At 53.8% G+C, this 8,222-nt stretch overlaps 2 long non-coding RNA genes across 5 annotated transcripts; both read right to left on the bottom strand.

Moving 5' to 3' along the window:
- Positions 1-3,283: 3,283 nt before the first annotated feature.
- Positions 3,284-6,208, bottom strand: LOC113940928. Of its 4 annotated transcripts, XR_003525566.1 has the most exons (5): positions 5,759-6,208; positions 5,235-5,306; positions 4,650-4,779; positions 4,436-4,553; positions 3,284-3,968 (listed from the first exon to the last, which is right to left on the bottom strand). It is a non-coding gene; the product is annotated as an uncharacterized LOC113940928 (long non-coding RNA). The 4 variants fall into 4 exon arrangements; XR_003525567.1 differs by lacking the exon at positions 4,650-4,779 and having other exon boundaries at positions 5,759-6,190; XR_003525565.1 differs by lacking the exon at positions 4,650-4,779 and having other exon boundaries at positions 4,436-4,526; positions 5,759-6,134.
- Positions 6,209-6,363: 155 nt separating this feature from the next.
- Positions 6,364-7,115, bottom strand: LOC113940929. Its single transcript, XR_003525569.1, has 2 exons — positions 6,996-7,115; positions 6,364-6,895 (listed from the first exon to the last, which is right to left on the bottom strand). It is a non-coding gene; the product is annotated as an uncharacterized LOC113940929 (long non-coding RNA).
- Positions 7,116-8,222: the final 1,107 nt, after the last annotated feature.

Raw genomic sequence — 8,222 nt, 5'->3', positions numbered from 1 at the left:
TCCACAGCCACACAGGGATTTCAGCGACGGTGCCACAGGCCCTATCTCACACTGATTGCTGTCATTACTGCCCAAGTGTTACAGTTCCCAGCCCAGAACCCATCCCCGTCCCAGCCCCTCAGTGATTTCAGCTCGAGACCCACAAGCTTTATTGCACTGCCAGCTCTGCTCTCTCAGCAGTAGCTCTGCATCTTGCCATCGCCGCCACGGGAAGCTGCTCCAGGTTCTCACTGCAGGATCTTCATCTTGGCTCCAGCTCTGCGACTTTCCAGCTCCAACCTCACACTCCCAATCCCAGTCCCCCAGGTGCTCCTCCAACCCCACAAACCCCATCCCAACTCCAAAGTCCAGATCCCTGCCCTAGAGTGATTTCAGCTCTTCCCCCCCAGTCCATGTTCCCGCCCATCAATCCCTATTCCACAGCCACACAGGGATTTCAGCGACGGTGCCAGTCCCTGTCTCAATCCTACAGTCATTTCTGCCGCAGTGCTACAGGTCCTATCCCTGCTCCACAGTCCCCTTCCGAGCACCACTCTCCCTATCCCATACCCAGACCCACAACCTTTATTTCTCTGCCAGCTCTGCTGTCAGCTCCCGGTAAAGCTGCTGCACGTTCCAATCCTAGCAGCTTTCTTTTGTCAAAGGTCTGAGTTTTCCACCCCAGCACTCAAGCCCACAATCCAGGCCAGGCCTGACTATTTTTATCCCAGCTCCATCCCTGCAGTACTTATGCCAGGTCCATGCTCCCTAATCCAGCCCCACTCTTGTTCTGCCCACAGTCCTACCGTCTTTATGTCTCCACCAGCTCTGCTGCCTGAGCTCCAGGTTCTCAGCTTTCTGCTGCCTCTGCCTCAGCTTTCTGCTGCCTCTGCCTCAGCTTTCTGCTGCCTCTGCCTAAATCTGCTGCTGGGTATCTCTGCAGCCTGGGGCTGTTGACAAGGTCACAAATCAGTCTTTGTCGTTCACTTAAGTATCTCTGTTCCCAACGGGAACAGCAACAAAACAATAGAATAAACAATCAAGTAGTCAAAGATGAAAATAAAATTAAAATTAAATTATAATAGAATGAAGCATCTTTTATTACTTTTCTTTGTAACAATACTTTCAATACCAGCCCCACTGAGAGGCTGCATGCTAGTCCTTCTGGTTCGGGGGAGCACCCCTGAGCATGGGCTGCTCCCCCCCGAGCACTGACCAAAGCTGGCCGGCACAGCTGCCCGGGACACCGCCTGCCCAACGCCCTGCCTCGGTAGCTGCGGGGGACCGACCCCGGCTCCCCCTGGGATCGGCAGCCGAGGGGGTGCTGCCCCATGGCTCCCCACCGCTCCCTGGAGCGGCAGCCGCGAGGGTCCCAGCCTGGCTCACCGCCGCTCCTCGGCCCAGCGGCCGCGCCGATCCCGGGCCGGCTCCCGCCGCTCCAGCGCCGCCCCCAGCCCCGCCGCCGAACTGCCCCCAGGGGCCCCCCCCCCCACGCCATTTATAGCCCGCGGCCCGCACAGCCCCGCCCCCTCGTGCCAGCCCAGCCAATCCCAGCGTCCGGCAGCGTCCGGCCCGGCCAATCCCCACCTGCCCGCTCCCGCCCTGCCCGTCCCCAAGAATCCCGCTGTCCCCTCACGCCCCGCTCCCAGGGGCTGCTCCGCTTCCGCCCGCTCCCCGCCTCCCTCCCCTTCTCCCGGGAGAACTCCGGGACGGGACGGGACCGCGGGCCTCGCACCCGCCCTTTCAACAGCGCCTGCGGGCACCGCGGCAGCGCAGGCGCGGCTCCGCCGGACCCCGAAGCAAAGGCGCCGAGACCGGCGCCTGAGGGGAACGCGGGGGGCGAGGTGGAGAGGGGGGCGGCTCCGCGCCGCGGCTGAGCGAGCAGAGATTGCTCGACCGCGGCCCCATTGAAAGGGCCGCTCCCGCCCCCTCCCCGCCTCCCGGAAGAACTCCCAGACGGGACGTGAGCGCGGAGCTGTGCCACGCGCCCTCCCTGGTCCCAATAGGGCCCGTCGGGGGCTGCGGCAGCGCAGGCGCGGCTCCGGAAGCAAAGGCGCCGGCACCTACAGCGCCTGAGGGGAACGTGGGGAAGGGGGGCGGCGCCGCCCGCGGCTGGGCGGGCACAGCTTACGGGACCGCGGCCCCATTGAAAGGGCGGCCTACGATTGGACGGAGCGGAGAAAAGCGGGCTGGGAGTGGCGGGCCGGGATCGGACCTGCACGTCGGGAGCCAGAACCTCCCGGAGAGAGCGGCCCCTGTGCCCAAGACAAGCCGCGTGCCTGGAGCGGCAGCCGCGGGAGTCCCGCCCCAGCTCACCGCCGATCTCGCCCCGGCTCCCGCCGCTCCAGCGCCGCTTCCACCTCCGCCGCCGAACTGCCCCCCCTACCCCCCCCCCGCTATTTATAGCCCGCGGCCCGCACAGCCCCGCCCCCCCATGCCAGCCCCGCCAATCCCCGTCCGCCCGTTCCCGAGAACCCCGCTGGCCCCGCAGGCCCTGCTCCCGGAGCCCCTCCCGCCCGCTCCCCGCCTCCCTCCCCTTCTCCTGGGAGAGCTCCCGGACGGGACGTGACCGTGGAGCTCCCACCGCCCTTCCGCGGTCCCAGCACCGCCTGAGGGGAACGGGGGGACGGGGCCGCGCGGAGGGGCCGCGCCGCGGCTGAGCGGGCAGAGCTTGCGGGACCGCTGCCGGATTGAAAAGGCGGGCTGTGATTGGACGGCGCCGAGAAAGGCGGGCCGGGATTGGCGGGCCAGACGCTGCCTCGGGCCCGGATTGGCGGGGCTTGGAGCCCCCGGGGCCGCGGCCGCGGGTGGCGGGAGGTGCTCGGGTGCTCGGGAGGAGGGACTAGGGCCGTGTCGGAGGGGCCCTTCCCGCGGGTCCGTGGCCGTCCCGGGTCCCGCCCCCAGGACCCCGTCCCCTGCCCCGCCCCTTGGTCGGGCTGCACCCCCGGGGTCCCGGCCCCAAGGCCCCTGCAGAGCCCCTCGGGGAGCTCCCCACCGGCACACGGGGCGGTTCCGGGGCGCGAAGGCGGACTGTGCGGCATGGGGGACCGGGGAGCAGCGGCGACGTGGTGGGCCGGGAGTCGGCGGCGGGGAGCGGGGAGGACGCAGAGCGGCAGCGCGCCTCTGACCGCCTCTCCCCACACAGCAGTTCTGCTTCTGCGGGGACTGGGTGCTGGCTGAGATCAGCTCCCTGGCCGAAATCTTTTAAGTGCCCGCCCCCACCCCCATCCCCCTGCCCGCCCCAGGCCCGCTGCCCACCCTCCTTCTCCTGCGCAGTCCCCGCTGCTGCTGAAGTTCAGCGCTATTTCAGTACTTGTTCTACTTGTGGTTCTGAAAAAAAGTTAGAATCGGGATAGCCAAAGCAACATAGAAAGTCTATTCCATCTTCAACTACATTACAGGGCAAAGGAAATAAGTGATCCTACCCATCAGCGGAACAGGGAAAGAATGAAGATTAAGTCTGTGAGCTATATAAGAGAAAAATCACACTGTAACAACTTAGAAGATTGCTCCAAGACCACAGTCACAAGAAAAGGGAAGAGAGCCAGGGGCAGAAACTGTAAGGCCAAAAAGATGATGGACACATCTGTGCATCAATCAGGTTCAGAGGTCACTGCATGCCCCAAGCCTAACGAGTTCTCTGGTTTATGTGTGTTATACACCTCTTAATTACTTGAATAGAAAATTTACAATTGAACTTTCACAAAGGTTACAGAGTGATATCCCCGCGCTGACCATTGCAGTGGAGCTTCTGCTACAGATTCTGACACGTCAGGTGACTGAATGTTTGCTCGTTTTCTAGGCTCTCCTTACAGTCCATCCAGGTCATGAAATATAGAGGGGATTTCTTGAGAGGCAGCTTTTAGACCTCATTCCCTTACCTTCATGGTCAATGCCATCAGCGTCACTCTCCCTCTCTTCTTGCTCTTCATCGAGAGTTCCTCGTGTTAGTATTAGCTCAGAGGGACCCATTGCAGAAGCATCAGGTCCTTGAAGAGAACAGAAACGGTTGTACACAAACCAGCTTGCTAAAGGTAAGGGAGTGTGTGCACTGACAACTTCTGTCTGCACAGAAACACAGCAATGAACACCTGCTCTAAGGGGACAGAAAGCTGCTTGTGGATCCCAGACACAGGACAGACTCCATCAGCACCTACTCGCCTCATCTAAGGAACAGTGCAGCCAACAGCAGAGCTTTCTCATATTCTGATCTGACCGTTTTGCCTTTTCTAAAGTATTTCATTATTTCTAGTAGGTCCACTGCTTTAGCTACACAGCGGGGATTCTTCCAAACCTGTGACTGACACAGGAAGAGCTAAGTGTGACCAATCCCACAGGAACTAACATGGAGCTGCTTTCACACTTCTGCTGTGAGGACAAAGAAGCACTGTACTACTTCACAAGGCAAACTCTTCAGAAAACTTCTGCAGTAAACTTTATCCTCCCGGGGAGGTACCTGCCAGTGTGCTGCCCTGCACACACACGCTGCCCATGTCCTTCCACAAGTGTTCCAGCTGCTCTCTCTTTTGTTTATTTTGAGCTTTCTCCTGTAGATAAAGATTTACATGTGGATTCTGAGAACATTTAAAACATCAGGAGAAGAGAAACCTCGCCCAAACCCAGCAGCCTGTCCCCCAGTCAGAGAGCAGAAGTCACTGTGCAGGTCTTACATTTCAACTAAGGTTACACAGAACTTCTGACTAAGCGTGGAAAGCAACCTCCAGTCAGGTGGGATTCTAGGACGTTTTCAGCAGCACCGGGAAGCCAAACTCTGTGTAGCTGTGCCTGCAGAGAACTGTCCTTTGGACAGCCAGAACTCAAGGTGAGCAGAGCTACTGATTTTGGCACTGCAGTTCAGTCTTTCTTACTAAGTCAAACTAGTACCCTTCACCGGTGCAGGAAGATACAGGGATAGTCTTAACAAATCCCTTTGGAAATTTATTTTTAAGAACTCTCTATCCATCTGAATGGAAGACACAATCTTATTTCCCAATCATTTTCACACAATTAGCTCAAATATCAGCACTAAAACAGTGAGCAACATCTGTTTTACAAAATCCTTTTTTTTGTAAAGATATGCTCCACCACATCTAGGAAAAAAAAAGCAAATGGTGGACTCCTTCAGGACAGGAGTTTTCCCACAGTGAGTACGACTAGTAAATGAAATGTTAGACCCTCTCAACATAAAGGCAACTGTGTGCATAAAAGTGACCCAAGATACACTGTTCAGGTGTAAAACAGCTAAAAACACTTACCAGTGTTTTTCTCAGGCGCTCGTATTCTGGACGATACTCTCTGAAAAGGTGAATAAAGGGAGTGCATTCAGTCTGAAAAACACAGGATTTGTATTGCATAAGGATCACCCTGGAGGCTTCTTTTTACTCAAAAAAAAAGTTTTCTCTAGGCTTTCATGTTTGAGAGACATTTCAGAAAGACTAACTACTTTTTTCCCCAGATTTGGATTCAGAAACCAATGGATGCAAAATCAATGAACAGACTTCATTAAAACAGCAACAATTCAAAACTTGGTATGGAATTACAAGAAAAAAATTACTTCACAGACTTGCTGGCACAGATAGCTTTTACTTTTTCACGGAACAGCACAAAAATTCATCTCTGAATAGTACCTTTTTACTGCTGCTTTTTATGCTGATACTGGACACCCTAGGCTACCTTGGCTATGGCAACTGTACACTCCTTCAAATCAAAGGAGCAGGCTCATGAGTCAGGACCTTCAGGGAGTGGTCACTGGGTCGCGGACCAGAAGTCATCCCCTTACCTCTCCTATTCATCTACAGCTTTAGAAAGCTGGGTAAAAAACTCACCCGGTCCTGTGCCAAACACTGCAGGAACACCAACCACCTGGAAAAGAAAACACACCAGAACTAGAGAGTAACTGAGCCAGATTTTTAATACAGAAAAAAAAACAAAATAAAAACAAACAAACGAACAATCCCCCACAACGACAACAAAAAAATCAACACCACCGAAAAACCCAACAACAACAAACTACTAATCTAAACCTAACAACACCCATTGAATCAGCACAGTGGCCTAAGAGTGGGCAGTAACACTTGTGCTTCTGTCCATCCCGCTTTCAAACTCTTCCTCCACTTGCTGTTCACGTTTGTTACTTCCGCTTTTTGGTTGACGGTGATTTTCTGTTTGGTGAGTTGTTGGGGTATTTTGGGGGGTGTTTCTTTGGGGAAGGAGGTTTGTTTGGTAATTTTTAGCACTGTAGGGCCATTCAAAAGAAAGGTCAAGTCTTTCTGCTGTTGACTTGTTTACTGTTAATAACCCAAGTTCTCATTCTGCATCTAGGGTTATAAGTGGTTAGCAAGTATCTGTGTACTAGAATTAAAGTGCAAAAGAGACAACAACAACTGACCTTTTGGCTCTGAAATAGTCTAATACTTTTTATTTAGCCAAAGCACATTTAAAAGGTCCCCAGAACAGCAAGAGAGGGAGAATTTAATCAGTTGCTATGACAATACATTCAAAATGCACATCTACTTTCTAATTTCAACTTGTCTCTCATTACACTTCTGGCCATTTGTTCTGCTTGTGTTAAATCAATTCTCTAAAAATACCTTGAATTAAGACTATTACCAGCCAGAATCCTACATCCTCCAATGAAAATTCTCCCTCTTTTTCATAGGCAAGACAGTCTCAACTACTGACTTCCAAATGGAAGACCTTTCCCAACACAGCCTTGCATTTGATCATTAATACAGTAAATATGCAGACAGCTCTCCAAAGGATTTTAAGCATTAAGGCTAGGCACTGTGCCAATATACATAAATATTTATACTTTCCCTGCACTTAAGTACAAGCTACCTTTTACTCCGTAATCCTCTTCATATGACCTGCTCTCCATCCAGCGCTCCAACAGTCCTGACAGGCAGATAAATATGACCTGATCAGCAAATAAGGAACAGGAAGTATGTTAGTTCTGTATATGAGACCACTACAATCCCTTTTGAAATTCTGTATATTGTTCCACATAGGACACTTACAATATTTTTGTTTTGGCTCTGTTATCATTATCTACATGAATGGAATCATTCAGTTCCTGGAATATCCACACAGCCAAGAAGGCTTGCTTTTTCTTTAGTAAAAGCTGATGACAAACACAATCAGCTAAACCCTTCAGCACAGACTATGGGATTATTAGCAGCCTCCAATGTATAGTGTTGTCAGAGAAACAATTAATTTGTCCTCTCAAAACCTGGTCGAGTGGAAGAACAATCTTCTTCTTGCACAAGCAAATATAAAGGGTTTTTTTGTTCATTTATTTGTTTTTGAGATTCTTTCCCTTCTTCCTGTGTAGTAGCAAAGAACACTGCCTCTTACCAGCCTATCTTAGCTTTCATCTTGTGATTAATCACAGTTCAATATTAAATTATTCAGGCTGCCATTCAGTGTGACAAGCTGCAGTGTAACAAGCTGCAGTGTGACCTCAACACAGGTCATCAACAGATTACAGTTCAAAAGGGCAGTGCAAAGCTCCTTTACAGAAGGACAGAATGGTGGGGGTTGGACAATACCTCTGGAGATCACCTAGTCCAATCTCTGCTGCTCAAAAAGCGGCATTAGGCAGAAAAGGTTGCTCACGACTTTGCCTGAGTAAAAGTGTTTTAAGCATCTCCGGAGATGGAGACTCCAACATTTCTCTGGACCAGTCCAGAAGAGGACTTCTTAAGTTATTGTTTTCAGTGGGAAGGCAGGGACAGAAACAAGCGATGCCAAAACTTCAAACCCATCCCCACAGCGGTCCGGAGCAGCTCGAGCCCAGGCTCCTGCCTTCCCAGGGCCGGGCTCTTCTCTCTGCGGGGCACCCGCCAGCCGAGCACTGCCCTGCCCGGCGGCCCCGAGCGCCTCAGGCCCGGCCCGGGCACCGCCTCGCTCTGCGCAGGCGCCGCTTCCCAGCCCGCCCCGAGCGCCGGGCCCTGCCTCACAGTCGCCGCCTGGCGGACACGGCCGGGAGCGGCACTGCAGCCCCGCGCCCCCCCCCCCACCCTTGGCGAGACTCGCGGCGCCTTTCGCGAGTATGGGCCTTTCTTCCCTAAAACCTGCCCTTCCCTAGGGAAAAGCTGAGCAATTCAACGAGTTACTGTTTCCAACCTAGCTTCCCAAAGGATTTCTCTCTCCCGGCAGCACAGACAGGGTCCCCGAGGCAGCGCAGACCCTCCCCGCGGGGGGGGGCGGGGGGGGTGTGCAATGCCAGGGCACATCCGAACCCG

This window comes from Corapipo altera, unplaced genomic scaffold, assembly GCF_003945725.1.
Source record: "Corapipo altera isolate COAL_440 unplaced genomic scaffold, ASM394572v1 58042, whole genome shotgun sequence".
Classification (NCBI taxonomy): Eukaryota; Metazoa; Chordata; class Aves; order Passeriformes; family Pipridae; genus Corapipo; species Corapipo altera.
The sequence above is the reverse complement of the archived record's forward strand: the minus strand, read 5'-3'. Positions and strand labels throughout refer to the sequence as shown.